A 14,643-nucleotide genomic window follows, 5' to 3' on the forward strand; every position below is an offset into this window, starting at 1 on the left:
TGAGGTCCAGACCCGGTTGAAAAGAGCATGACCGTGGCTCAGTGGATGGTAAAGAAGCTGCTGTGGTGTCTCATGGTGGAACTTTCTGGAAATAGGCCCTCTGTAAGTTACTGGAAATCCACCTTCTAGGGTTCTAGTAAAACTATGCACGGGGAGATTTCTCACCTGAGGCGCTACTCCAAAACTGCTTGATAGAAGAAGCTGACGGTAGCTGTCGTCCACTGCTCTCTCTGCGCACTGCTGAAGCCGACTACCGGAGAAGTTGTGAGCCCCGGGAGCAGGGCTGAGGACGCCCTCGGAGCCGCAGGAGTGAGCGGGTGCTGAAGACGCCACCAAGAGCCTTCCCAGCAAGCACCGGGGCATCACGAAGCCACACCTTCCTCAGGTGCCATCAATTAGGAAACCCTAACATCACACGAGCTGGCCAGGGAAAAACTATTTAAAGGACCCACAGCACTTTACACAGAGCAAGTAACAAAAGAGTGAATTTCGAGCTGAGAGGTGGTAACCAATGTTACCTCAAGAAAAATTAAATTAAAAAGAAGTTTGTTTTTGTTTTGCGGTACGCGGGCCTCTCACTGTTGTGGCCTCTCCCGTTGCGGAGCACAGGCTCTGGACGCGCAGGCGCAGCGGCCATGGCTCACGGGCCCAGCCGCTCCACGGCATGTGGGATCCTCCCAGACCGGGGCACGAACCCGTGTGCCCTGCATCGGCAGGCGGACTCTCAATCACTGCGCCACCAGGAAAGCCCTAAAAAGGAGTTTTTATCACATAATCAGTGAAATGCAAATTCAAGCAATAAAATGCCATTTTTGACAAAAAAACAAACTGACACAAAGAGTATATAATATTAAAAGGTTAACAATGGCTCTCTTTGGGTGGGAAATTATCAGTGAATTTCTCATTTTTCTTGGAGCATTGCCATATTCCTACAATATAAATGTAAATAGATTTCCAATGCACAAAAATAAAATACAATTATCAACTCAGCTACCCACTAAACTTAATATTCACTCAATAACTTTTACTCTGTATTTAATTACAGCATAAAATGTAAGAACAAATGCAATATGGATGCTGTATATTAAAGGGACTCGATCAGTCTTACTCATGTTGTGGAATCAAGGAAAGGACCCTTCAAGCCTTTCCATGAGTTTCTCTTCCATTCTACCTAAAACTCCCTCTTGCTGGAGGAATTCTGTCCATCAAATTCTAGTTATCCAAATCAACACATTTAATATATCATACAGGGGTATTAGTGCTTTGTGTGTGGGGGGGGGGAGGGGTGGTGGGTACAGGTGAAATAAGTTTAGGAAATGATCAATGTACCAAAGGGGAACAGGTTTACATACTATTGTTTCTATCTGTACATACCACACAGGTTTGTACAGAACTGCAATAGTGTTTGCATCTAGCTAGAGCCTGGATATGATTCTGCTTTACCAACCCAACCAGGAACTTCTTCTGTGCACATGATTGAATCAAGGGGAATGAACATGTTTGGGGGAAGTTTTAAAGGCCTACACAAAGCACTACAGCTCTGTCAAGTGCTGTAATATAATTATAAAAGTTTTTTTTTTAAAAATTTACTGTTGCCTTTCAGTCTACCTTCTTGTCTTTTACTACGCTCTACCTTATTTTAAATGTGATTTAAGGAAATGCTCCATACTTTCTTAGTCTGTCCCTCCCTTTCTTCCTCTCTGCCTTATAAAAGAATAAATATATAATCGAGCCAAAAAAAACCCTCCAGCTTATTTGTAAAAAAAGCTTCAACTAGCAACCTAAGTGTCCATCGACAGATGACTGGATAAAGATGTGGCACATATATGCAATGGAATATTACTCAGCCATAAAAAGAAATGAAATTGCATTATTTGCAGTGAGGTGGACGGACATAGAGTCTGTCATACAGAGTTAAGTAAGTCAGAAAGAGAAAAAGAAATACTGTATGCTAACACATATATATGGAATCTAAAAAAAAAAAGCTCTGAAGAACCTAGGGGTAGGACAGACATAAAGACGCACACATAGAGAATGGATTTGAGGACACGTGGAGGGGGAAGGGTAAGCTGGGACGAAGTGAGAGAGTGGCATGGACATATATACACTACCAAATGTAAAATAGATAGCTAGTGGGAAGTAGCCGCACAGCACAGGGAGATCAGCTCGGTGCTTTGTGACCACCTAGAGGGGTGGAATAGGGAGGGTGGGAGGGAGACACAAGAGGGAGGAGATTTGGGGATATATGTATGTGTATAGCTGATTCACTTTGTTATAAAGCAGAAACTAACACACCATTGTAAAGCAATTATATTCCAATAACGATGTTAAAAAATAAAAATAAAAATAAGCTTTAAAAAAAGCTTCAACTGCAAAGGGACATGTTACCGCCTGCTGCCATCAATATAATACCTAACAATTTATCATTGACGCTGTAAGAAAGTTAGTGGTGTACCTAAAACCATCTTTTATTTTAAGTATCCCTTGTTGTGCTAGTGATGATTTTCCTTTATTATCCCCAAGTCATAGATTTAAACCTAAAGAGACAAACCCAGTTTCACCTCTCTAAATTATTCTACTGTAACCACATGTACCCTAACTGTAGGAGATGCTTGAGCCATTTTCTACTTAAAATTCCGAAAGACTCCTGCTCACATAATCCCCACGGACACTTTTGCAAATGACCAAAAATTTCATCAAGGCCACTGGATCAGAACAATTAGTGGGTTGGTACATCAAGTAAAAAGCAATATAAAGGGTTAACACTAAGAATACCTTGAGGGAAAAGCCTAATTGTGTGCCTCTGTAGGTAAGACATCCATATTTCTTTTAAAATGCTTTTACGGCAGTACTACAGATGCATGTTAATATACCCTGCTTGATTTAAAAAAAAACTTTAATGGTGGAACATATCAAATTCAAATAGCACAAGTTGCAGCGCTTGATTTTTCTTAAAAGTCCATTTTTACTTCTTACTCTTCAATCTTGACATCACTTTTAGAATGCTTCCCCAACACCTGTCCCCTGATCCAGGCAGGCAGTGGTATTTCCTTACATCTATGTTTCTTTTATCACATTGCATCATAATCATTTACTTAATCAACTTTCTGCTACAATATGAGTTCTGTGAAGCCAGGATCCATGTTTTATTAAGTTTGAATCTCCAAAGTTTAGTGGATTTGCTGTTTCAATAAATATTTATTAAATGTCTACTCTTTCCCAGATGTGTGTGCTGGGTATAAATAAGGTGTCTTGTCAAAAAGAGAGATGCGGTTCTTGGGCTCATGGAATTTAGAGTTCAGTGAGGGAAACAGTAAATTAACAAGAAAACATTCTAACCAATAATTACAAATTCATACAAGTTCTATAGCATAAAAGAGAAAGATGTTGCGACACATATTAACCTGGGGGAGTTTCTCGGGATAAACAGGACAAGGTCAACCTTGGAGGCCACTTGGAAGCCACTTGAAAGTATGTGAGGCTCAACATAAGGGAATAGAGTGTGTGAAGTTTCTGAGTCCAGGAGAACTCAGCAGGAATAAATGGAGGAGTGAAGAAATAAATGATTTGGAAATGAACACTGTGGCAACATGATGGAAAGTTGAAACATTACCTGTGCCTCTAAGAAGCTTATAAACAGCAAGGAAATTGAGCCCGAGAATCCCCATCCTTTCAGTCCTGCATGTCACTCAACCTATTTCTATTCTTTTTTCTTTTAACCAAGGCAGACATTGCTAATCAATCACGGCATTCTTCCCCCCAAGGCTGGACAGAGCTTAAATTTTTTTCTTAATTCAGTGCTTCTGCCAACCATTACCACTCATTCAAAATGGGCACTCAAGATGATACCCTTTTGCCCTTCCTGATGTAAGTGGTTAATACCATTTTTACCTAATTAATAAACAATTTGGTATTGGCTTGAGGGGGACAAGAGGTAGCAAACTGAGCTAATATATATAAAGCAGTGAAGGTTGTAAATGGATAAGCAGCCTGGCTCATTACAGGTACTGAATGATAGGAGTGATTATAATGATGCTGGGAAAATATGGGGCATCCAGTAATTGATGGGAGCTAGCATTTGAGGCTACTCCTGAGGGTGAGAGAAATTACCAAGTGGGAAGCACTGAGTCACTGAAGTCACTCTTTCATAACGTCATAGTTTTTAGCTAACATAACGTCATATGTTAGCTTGGGACAGCCAAGCTAATATTTTCTCAAAAATACAGAGAAAACAATATCTTTACACTCAAGCAAAAAAAAAAAAAAAAAAAAGATCGTCATCAGAAAGGATATATGCAGTTGGAAACTAGCATCTTGACCTAGTCCTAGTACATTTAGAAATGAAACCTCATCAGCTTTACTGACTTCACCACTTACTCCATGTACCAGAACTTCAGCAAGCCAGATTTAGCCAGTCTAAAACATTCAGTTTTCCCCCACCTGCACTGAGTGAACCATGCATCTTAGGTATAAAATGACAGCATTTATAATTTAGTACGAGCTAAACCCAGAAGTACTCTAACGTATTATTAAGGCTGAAAATTTCTTAGAAACCAAAGAAATAGAGGTTTAGTTCTTATGATGACATTAATTGGAAATACGTTGCATCTACTACATGTTGAGAATCTCCTTGGATATGAATTGATGCACTGAGACCTAGCCATAGGATATAGCTACCCAACCCACTGCCTACTTGTAAGTACTTCTGAATAAGATTTTATTATATATTGTTTCACTTTAGAACTGCCTACGTTGGGCAGAGTAGTTTTCCTGAGTTATAGTAATAGTTACCACTTTGAGCGTCTGTTTTATGTCAGTGCCGTGCTAGGCCTTTTATATATATTATTTATAATGCATACACTAACCCAGTAAAGACTGACCTGATTTCTACCTCACAGACAAGGCAACTGCAGTTCAGAGAATTTAAGGAACTTGTTCAATTTACGTAACTAAATCAGTGATAGGGATGGGATTTGGATGCAGTTCTGTCTCACTCCAGAGCTCATGTCATTTTCACTACCCTTTGTTTGCACGTTAGCTCTATCTCATTCCACAGCCACACACAGATTAGGGAAAATTAGAGGACCACCCCAGACACCACATTTGTAAGGACCTGCCTTTAGGAAGGGGGAAAGCGGGCTAGCTTGTGGGGGAGAGAGTTGTTCCCGTCTGATGCTAGGGCTTGTACAGCCTCCATCAGCCCCGGAATCTCTCTGACAGCACCTGAGCAATGTATGTGATCAGCACTTTCCACCTTCCTTATGGCTACATATGCTGATTAATTGTTCCTGGTACAGATGCTCATTTTAACAAGTCACTCATTGTAAATAGGGCTAGGTGTAGGGCCCATTTCCTGCTCCACCCACTTTATTGAAGCCAAATACTCCATCTATATCCTTCCTGAGTTGTATCTCACAGTTATAGACAATAGGCACTGTGAGTCTTAAGCATGAATAGATTGACATAAAGGCATTCTCTCTTCCCTAAAAGGAAAAAAAAAAGTACACTTACTGGGTGATAATATGGCAGGAAGTCTGCTACATATCTTTATAGACAGGGTACCGAGGTATAATTATTTCACTTTAGCTCACAGATGCTTTCACTCATTTCCTGATTTTTGTTTTGTTTTGTGCCGCTCACGACAGACCAAACCATTTTTGCACAGATCAGGCCCTGCAGCTCAGGGCCGACTCTCATAGATACTCTGAATCAAGTACAGAGATGAGCAGCTGGGAAGATGGGGGAGGCAGTCAGGGAGGCAGGGAGACCTGAACAGATGAGTAACGGGGACCAGGAAGGAGGACAGAGGCTCCGTACGTGATTAAACGTGAATATGGGCCCTCTTGCCAACCAGATGCGTCATCTTTATGCAACTGGAATGACCCCTTTTCCCACACCTCCCTACGCCACACAGAATGCTTTGACTGATTTTTATTGACAGCTCAGCATGTGCTATAACAGCAGTAGCACACCGAGTAGAACAGGTTGACAGTGTGGCAGATACCGCCATCCCTTTCCAATGTTTGTAGGCTTTCTGAGCAGGCCGTGGGCGTCCTGTGCACCTCACTCCTTTTCTAGCAGAGGCCAAGCGATGCAGACATTAACTATGCACCTAAATGAGACTCCTAATGAGACAGAGCAGGACCCTATGATCCTTTCCCCTAACCATGTCCTCTGCCTGCTTTTTGTCTGTGAAAAATCTTTAGCCAAAAATTAAGTTTAATCAGAGAAGTGAGAAAGTGCAGAAGCAAAAAATAAAAGCAGTCAAACAGGACAAAACAATAATAATTTATCAGTAAGCAAAGTTAAGGACCTTTAGTTCCTCCTCAATGGCTATAGATAATATTCTGAGCCATATCCTGGGAGCTGTGTGAAACCCCACTAGGTGAAGAAGTTAAGTACATGATGACCAGACTGTAGGCATGACATAAGCTGCCACAATTCACAATTCTGAGAACTGGCCTCAAAGAAATGGGAACAAACCGACCCTGGAACTGAAGACTAACTGTACTTAAAACAATCAAGATGACACTGGTCAGACCACCGATGACCAATTTCAAGATGACGGTCAGAGCTGACTATGCTGTTTCTGCATGTAGCCCCCCTCCCTCCGTCTATAAAAGCTCTTGCTCCCTGATTGGGTGGGTGCGGGGAGTTGGCCTTCGGACAGGCGTCCTCCCTCCCACACCCCCTGGTCGCCGGCACCCAAAACAAAGTAAACTTCCCTTTCCACCAACCTTGTCTCTTTACTTGCTTTTGAGCGGCGAGCAGCTAGACCCCACTTCCGGTTACAGTAACAGGAAAGGCACAGAGAAAAAATAATTTAAATACATGATGTAGACAACACAGATGTAGAGAACAAATGTATGGACACCAAGGGGGGAAAGTGGCGAGGGGAGGGTGGTGGTGGGATGGATTGGGAGATTGGGATTGACGTATATACACTAATATGTATAAAATGGATAACTAATGAGAACCTGCTGTATAAAATAATAAATAAAATTAAATTAAAAAATTTAAAAAAAACCATAAGTGGCATTTTATGCACCAGTTCAAATAAGGGGGAACCTAATCATTGTGAATGATAAACAAGTTTGTGAAAAACCCACTGCTTATTAGAACAGCACGCTCCATGTAAAAAGAAATTTTCTATTGGTAAATACAGCAGAAGGCTACAATTACAACCTTTCAATGACTGCAATCCACAGAAAAGCCATTTAGTGATAAATTGGAGAGCAAGAGGAGATTAGCACCTGTTTAAGCTTCCATTGATTCTATCACGTTGTTTGCCTGGCAGTAACTAGGCTATGATGGAAAAGTTGAGAAAAACTCATTTTTCCCCTATCTAAATATTATTAATTGCAAGCATTCATTTTGAAAGATTTGTGGCTCTTTGGCAGAAAAGGATCTGCTTGACAACTACTAATTATACTTAATAATAAATAATATTTATCATTTACATTTTTTTTTGCGGTACACGGGCCTCTCACTGTTGTGGCCTCTCCCGTTGCGGGGCACAGGCTCCAGACGCGCAGGCTCAGTGGCCATGGCTCACGGGCCCAGCCGCTCCGCAGCAGATGGGATCTTCCCGGACCGGGGCACAAACCCGCGTCCCCTGCATCAGCAGGCGGACTCTCAACCACTAGCGCCACCAGGGAAGCCCTACATAATTATTTTCATATTTAAATCCTTTCACAGATTTTGTTTCCTTATATGGAATATCAGTGCAACTTGACTGCATATAATGTTATGATATTTCTGTGAAACCAGCCCCAAGTAGTAAGCTTTCATAAGAAAATTGGGGCCTTAATCTTATCTATATTAACAAGTGTTAACAAATCATTAGAATTTCCTTTTTCAGCACCTGAAGAGGCGGGCAGTATTGAACAACTATCTGAGGAACACTGAACTGACTTTTTGCCAAAACACCCAGTTAACGCCAAAACTGTGCAAAAATATTTAGAAGAGGCAGAGACATGAGGCAACAAGATCAATGAGAGACGTATTAAATTAAAATAAATACCTATCTCTCTCTCTATCTGCCTACCTATCTATCAACAGGGTGAAAACAAAAGAGCAAAACAAATGAAATCAATATACTTAATATAGTTGTGAATGTAAAGGTCTGAATATAGATTTTTTTAAAAATTGTCTGTACGAGTTGGATATTTGACCTAGTGAGTACATGTGTAGAAATTTATTCTAAGGATTTCACAGAAATCTAGGTACCATAGCATTAATTGGAATACTATTTGTGAAAAAGAAAAACTTGGAAATAATTTGTTTCCAACAATAGGGCATTGTTTAAATAAGTGATATCATATGTTGAAATATTAAATAATTTTTAAATTTTCTAAATGAGGAATATTATATCATGTGGGAAATTGTCATGATAACATTAGGTGAAAAGGTACTAGAAATAAAAATTATATAAACAGTATATCTTAGCCTTATTAAATAATGTATGTATAAAATATATGTAAATATATGTTTATATAAATATATATGCACATATAAGTGGGAAAATGCAAAAATGGAAAAGATAATATTTATCTCAAAGTTCTGCAAGTGTATTTATATTTTTCCTTTACATTTTTCTGTATTTTATAATTTTTCTACCATAAAATATTAATTACTATGTATTTTTGAACAACTCTATTTTTTAAAATTGTTTTTACATATAGAGTGGTCATGTGTTTGCTTAACAGAGTGCAAGTGAAAAATAAAGGCTGTTTTTGTGGTTCTCATGATGTTTAAAAGACTAAAACAAGTTCTGAGACCTCGAAGTCTACTTTGGCCACACAATTCCACATCTAGTCTGGGAGCTCATCATAAGACTATCAAGCAACTGGGTGAAAAAGATATTTGCTGCAACACTATTTATAATAGGAGAAACATGGAACCAACATTAAGGTCTACCGAAAGGGGATCTATGAAATGAATGGTGCTACAGCCACTGCCTAGAGCTACAGCTATTAAAATGATCATGTTCCGGGAATACAAATTCACCCGGGAGGGGCTGTTCTTGCAGGCTGTTTGCATCAAACAGGAATCGCTGACGATGAAGCTCTCGGTGGAGAACACCTCCCAGGGCATCAGATGTACCTGCGCTTCAACTTCCCCCACATCCAGGTAAGGCTGCACACCAAGTATCACCAGACTGTCCACTTTTCGGGAGAAGCTGCAACATGCCTAGGCTTTTCAGATATTGTGCAGGCCTGGGGGTGGGACTCGGGGGTGGGGAATAAAATGTCTATGGGCTGAATTTAACTAGTCAGCCAAGAGTTTGCAAACTTTGATGCAGAATTAAATTTATAACTATGTAATAATGTCCAATGCTTACATTAAATTTTAAAACAGGGGTTTAAAACATTATGTTTTTATTTAGGTTAAACTATGTGTATATGTTAGTATGTTTGTGTGATGTTCACACAAATGAACATACAATATAGGGAGATAAAAAGCAGAGATGAATGGATCTGAAAGTACTTTTCTTTGGGTAATGGGTTATTTTGAATGACTTCAGGTTTTTTTTTTCCATACTACTCTATATCTATATTCTACTATATAAAATATTGTATATTTATACTATTCTGTATTTTTATTTTTGAAACAAACACATGCAGATTTTATGATATAAGAATTATACAATTATACTTAATAGAAATACAGATTTCCTTTTTTGCATATGTTGTCTCATTCTGTCTCAAAAGGACCATGTCAGAAGCACTAGATCCAGTTCTGAGCATTGCCTTTTCGGGAGTATTTTAGAAAACAAAAGCAAGTACAAACATCAATAAACAAGATGGGGAAGGGCCTAGACATACTTTCACAGGATTTTTAGGAAAAAACATTAGATGTTTTCCTGAAGAAAAGTAGACTTCAGTTGTGTGATAATGGACTACAAAGATGTGAAGTGCCAACATAGGTATTTGAAACTCAAATGTTTTTCTCTGTAGTTCCATCAGCTCAAGCTAAGACCAATGGGTGACATGCTTCAGGAAGGCAACTATAAGGAAGTACTTTGTAGAAATTATAGCTGTTCGTATGCTGGATGACTTAACTCACCAAGTAGAGCATTCAAGATACGAGGAGTGCTCAAACAGAGGCCAGATTACCAGTACTTTTATAGCATGAATTCTTACATTGGATGAGGTGATAAAACAGATGATGTCAACTTCTAAAATCGAGATCATATTTCCCTTTGAGTCCTAACACTATGATAATATAATCTCAGTTATGGTATAAAACAGGTAACTGATTTGAGAAGGGTACTGACTTTGAGGACATATTGACTGATTCATTCCACAAATACTTTACTAAGGGACTATGCTAAGGGCCTGGGATCCCATGAAACAAAATGCCAGCAGAAGTGAATCTCTTTAATGAAGCAAAGTATGTGGAAGACAAATCATTAAATGCTTACTTACAGTAAAGCATGCAATGTGTCCTGAAATAGGAAATATAGATGACTATATGTCCAGGGCTTGCCCCAAGAGCAAGTCTTCTCTAAATGGATTATTTTCTTTTCTCTTTCTTTACCTTGTCTTCCCCACTTATACCTCTACTCTCTGCTTCAGTGAAAGATATTTCTCCTTTCCACTTCTAGCTGAAGATAAAACAAGTCTCAGGTGTCAATTTACTATGTAACTGTGGGTCCCTCCCTGTATTACAAAACAAGACTCAGGGGACAGTGAGTCCTGATATCATGACCTCCAAAAGGGTCACAAGGGATCTCCGAAAATTTCAATAGTTTTAGGGTCTTTTCTACACCTTTTCCAATGATTCAGGTATGGAGGTTTCTATATCTTGGGCCTAGAATTCCTTCTACTGAGTGGCAAGTCGATATGGTTTTAGTGCTTATATCCTATAAGTTCTTTTAATTAGTGTCTTATAGCCCCTCAAAGTGTTTATATATATATATGACTGGCCACCATTTAAAATGAAAAAAATAATTTACATTGCTACTTATCCTCACTGAGTTGCCCATTTAAGAAGCAGAACTGCACTGTCAGAGCATCCACTTTTGTAATACCTTAGCCATAGTATTTTAACATATATAGTAGTTCTCAATATTTACAGTGTATTGGAAGCACCATATTAGTCAGGGTACTCCAGAGAAACAGAACCAATAAGAGATATATAATAAATATAATGTAATCTATGTAATTGCTTTAACATATGTAATTGATATTAAACATATATTAAATATTAAATATATTGTATATTAAATATAAGCTGGAAACTAGGAAATCCAGGGGTGTGGTTTTCAGAACTGACGTAAGCCACAGTCAGAGGGCAGGGGATCAGATCAAACACTCAGGCAGAGAGAGCAAATTCTCCTTTCCTCTGACTTTTTATTCTTTTGGGGCCCTCAAGAGATTGGATGAGGCCCACCTACACTGGGGAGGGAAATCTGCTTTACTCCATGTACCAATTCAAATGCTAATCTCATCTGGGAACACCCTCACAGACTTACCCAGAAATAATGTTTAGCAAAATATCTGTGTATCTCAGGATATAGTTGAGTTGACACTTAAAATTATCCATTACTTCTGCAAACCTTAAAATATACCAATGCCTCAGTCCAACCTCCAGAAATTCATATTTAATTGGTATAAATTACAGGCTGGGCTTTAAGATTATCAAAAGCTCCCCAGGAGATTTTAATGAATCACCAAAAGTTAAGAACCATTAACATCATAGAACATTTCTTTCTTGATGAGAAATCAAAATGCTTCTCACTTTTAGCGTTGATGCCCTGGGAGAGATATTATCTACCTCTGTAAGGTGCCTTCAGAGTATCCCACTGTACCCCATGTAGTCAGTACTTTCCAACAGGCCACTGCAAACATGTGCCTCCAAGTCTGGTCAAAGTCAATCCAAATATTTTTCCCCAATATGGTAGCAGATGGTAGAATTTCTTTTATGATCACCACGTTGTATGGTAGGCATAATTATTCCCATGTAGAGGGTGAACTGAGATTCAGAGAAAAATAGGGGTGCATATTGCCACAAAGCTAGCAAATGTAAAAAATTAGGAAAAGGTCAAGTTTTCTGATCCAATTTAAATAAGTAGCAGGTATCATTATTTTATTTATTCCACAGATACTGCTGTCAGGGGTGAGTAGAAAAAAAGCAAATGAATGAAAATGTAGTCAGCCTATGAACGGGAAGATTAGCTAGCATCCTTCACACAAAAGACCTGATATGTATTCGGCCACTAGAGAGGTTTAGTCAGCTGTATTTACAGTCCCATAAATGGAAAGAAGCATCATGACAAAAGGAAATTCTATGAATCCAGGAAAAAACACATCAAATTAAATAAATAATTCACAGGCAGAGCAAAGATTACAGAGTTGGCTCTGATAACAAAGTATCTAAAATAAGTGGTGATGTGTTTCTCCAACCACACAGGCTGCCAGTCCAGGTGCAAAGGAAAATAAATAAAACCATTATAGATCTAGTAAAAGTTAAATAGACAATAAAAAACAACAATGGAGATGAATTTTAAGTTTGTGATTCTTTGAACAATCCTCAAAAGATTTCATTTGCTCTGTTAACGCAATGTCAAGGCCATTTTAGAAATAAAATAACATTTTTCTGCTTGCTAGAGTTTAGACATAAATCCTCAAACTGTATTAAATCAAGGTGCTTCTAGAATCATAGAGCTAAAGATCATCAAGGATTATTAAAGAACTATAGTCGCTCCCTCATTTTACAGGTGAGAAAACCAAGGTGGTAAATGATTGTGTGATGGGCTTAAAGTCCACATGATTCCCATCAGTGGCCAAAACAAGATTAGAATGCAGGTCTCCCATTCCCTCTTCACTTAATTATTCATCATTCTTTAGTCATTTTGAGCACAACTAGTGCACTGCTGTTTGAAACCTGACCTTTCCAATGGCAGTCAAAATGCCATACTTTAATAGTGCTTCCACTGTCTTTGACCAGAATATTAAATAACTGGCAATCACGTTCTGAGCTTCTTTCCAGATGAATTATATGTTAAGCTCTATTTCAACATTGATTTGTAATATACTTTAAAGCATGTTGATCTTCCTCTGGTCTCTTCTTACAGTTCTGAGCTACATCAATGCTAGAGTTCCTAAAATTTGTGATTTTCTGAATGGCCATCTCTACTATGTCCACCAACCCAACAATAGTCACTGCTTGTTGCTAGACAGAAAAAAAAAAGTTAATAAATTTACAAGTGAAATCCTGTGTTCATTTTTTTTAAATGGAAAACAGAAACCTACTTGATTTAGAATCTAGACCCTAGAAGCATACATAGGGCTTGAAGAAATGTATGATTCTTCTATGGAATACTGGAGAATTCTTGTTTAATCAATGGAAGCACATCGTTAGTTTACTCAGGTCCCTAAAAAGGTGGAGGACCTCACTTAAACAAGTGACTATCTTAGTTAATGTAAATAGAAATGCATTTCCAGCTTATTTATGGTTGTTCATTTCTATACCGTACAGTGGTCTGTTTCTCAGGACATCAGTATAAAGGGCAAATTGATAGGTGAGAAGGATAAGTGGTATAATAAAAAAGTTAAAAGCATGGGCTACATGACATGAACAAGTTACTCAGCCTTTCTAATCTTCCATAGGCACATCTATAAAACAGGGAATAAAACATATTACAAAGAGATATGCTTCTCCTCCCACCATGCTTTGGCCTTCACATGTTTGGGAGGCATAGGATATCCAGTGCCTTTCCCCTCCATCCTATTCTTGGAAGAGGAATTGTTAATGTTATTGGTCAGTAACCAGAACATCTATGGAGCAATGGGTAGAATTAGTACATTTGAAAGTGACAAACGTGTCACATGGTTCTGTCCCAGTAGCTCAGCTTATGATTCACAGAATAAGGCATGTTAGCTTAAGCTTGTCCCATGACCTAGTCATCTGTGATTTGGGGGCAAGAGAAAGAGAGAAGGAAAGCCTCAATTAGAATTCCAAAATGAAGTAATAGCGGCTAGCTCACTAGTAATAAATAATCCTTTGGTCTTTTCTGATTATTGTTTCTTGTGTATGGAGCCCTTGGCAGGAAACTTAACCACCCACTTCAGAGGTCTGTTATGAAGTCCGATAATGGTATAAAAAGTGCACAGTGCAGTGCCTCATATGCAATAAGCCGTCAAAGAATATGATCTAGATGACCTTGGATTTGCACTCAAACGTTTGTTATTAAATCAGTTTGCATGGGACTAGTATCCAGAGCCTCAGGATAAAGTAGATTCATGTGAGTTAATAAATGAAAAGCTCTCTGAAATTCTAGATGGCAGGTCATGCTAACTCAGGTAAGTGGAAGCTGATGGCTGGGCGTTCCCTCAGGACACATGTTTTGATGGAACGAGGACTCAGGGTGTAGAAACCAGCTTGGCAGTGGATGGTAAACCATTGCCCAGCACATGCTGCCTCCTGTTAAGCAGAAGGCTCTCATGCAAATTGCTTTCTGAATCATTAGCTGTCAGCAACCCTCATCTCTCCTCCTGCAGCTGTTCTTTCTGATTTTGCCTGCAAACTTTTCATATTGGGCAGGCTCCCAAGCCAAACACGTTGCCCCTCTGCAGGCTTTGTTCCTGGGGGCGAGAAGTGAACCTCACAGATAAGTCAAAGTAAGGATGCACCATG

The 14,643-nt window shown here is 39.0% G+C and overlaps 1 protein-coding gene across 13 annotated transcripts in view; it reads right to left on the bottom strand.

Annotated features, from left to right (window-relative positions):
* The window catches only part of GRM7 (glutamate metabotropic receptor 7), an 858,094-nt gene that overhangs the window by 781,358 nt on the left and 62,093 nt on the right, over positions 1-14,643 (bottom strand). Inside the window, exon 1 of one of the 13 annotated variants that reach the window (XR_009565811.2) lies at positions 166-437. The exons of the other annotated variants lie outside the window; for them this stretch is intronic. The gene's annotated coding sequence lies outside the window, so the exon portion shown is untranslated. Of the gene's footprint in view, positions 1-165; positions 438-14,643 lie in introns of those variants that run through there. 13 annotated transcript variants of the gene reach the window in all.

The sequence above is a fragment of the Globicephala melas genome, chromosome 11 (genome assembly GCF_963455315.2).
Source record: "Globicephala melas chromosome 11, mGloMel1.2, whole genome shotgun sequence".
Classification (NCBI taxonomy): Eukaryota; Metazoa; Chordata; class Mammalia; order Artiodactyla; family Delphinidae; genus Globicephala; species Globicephala melas.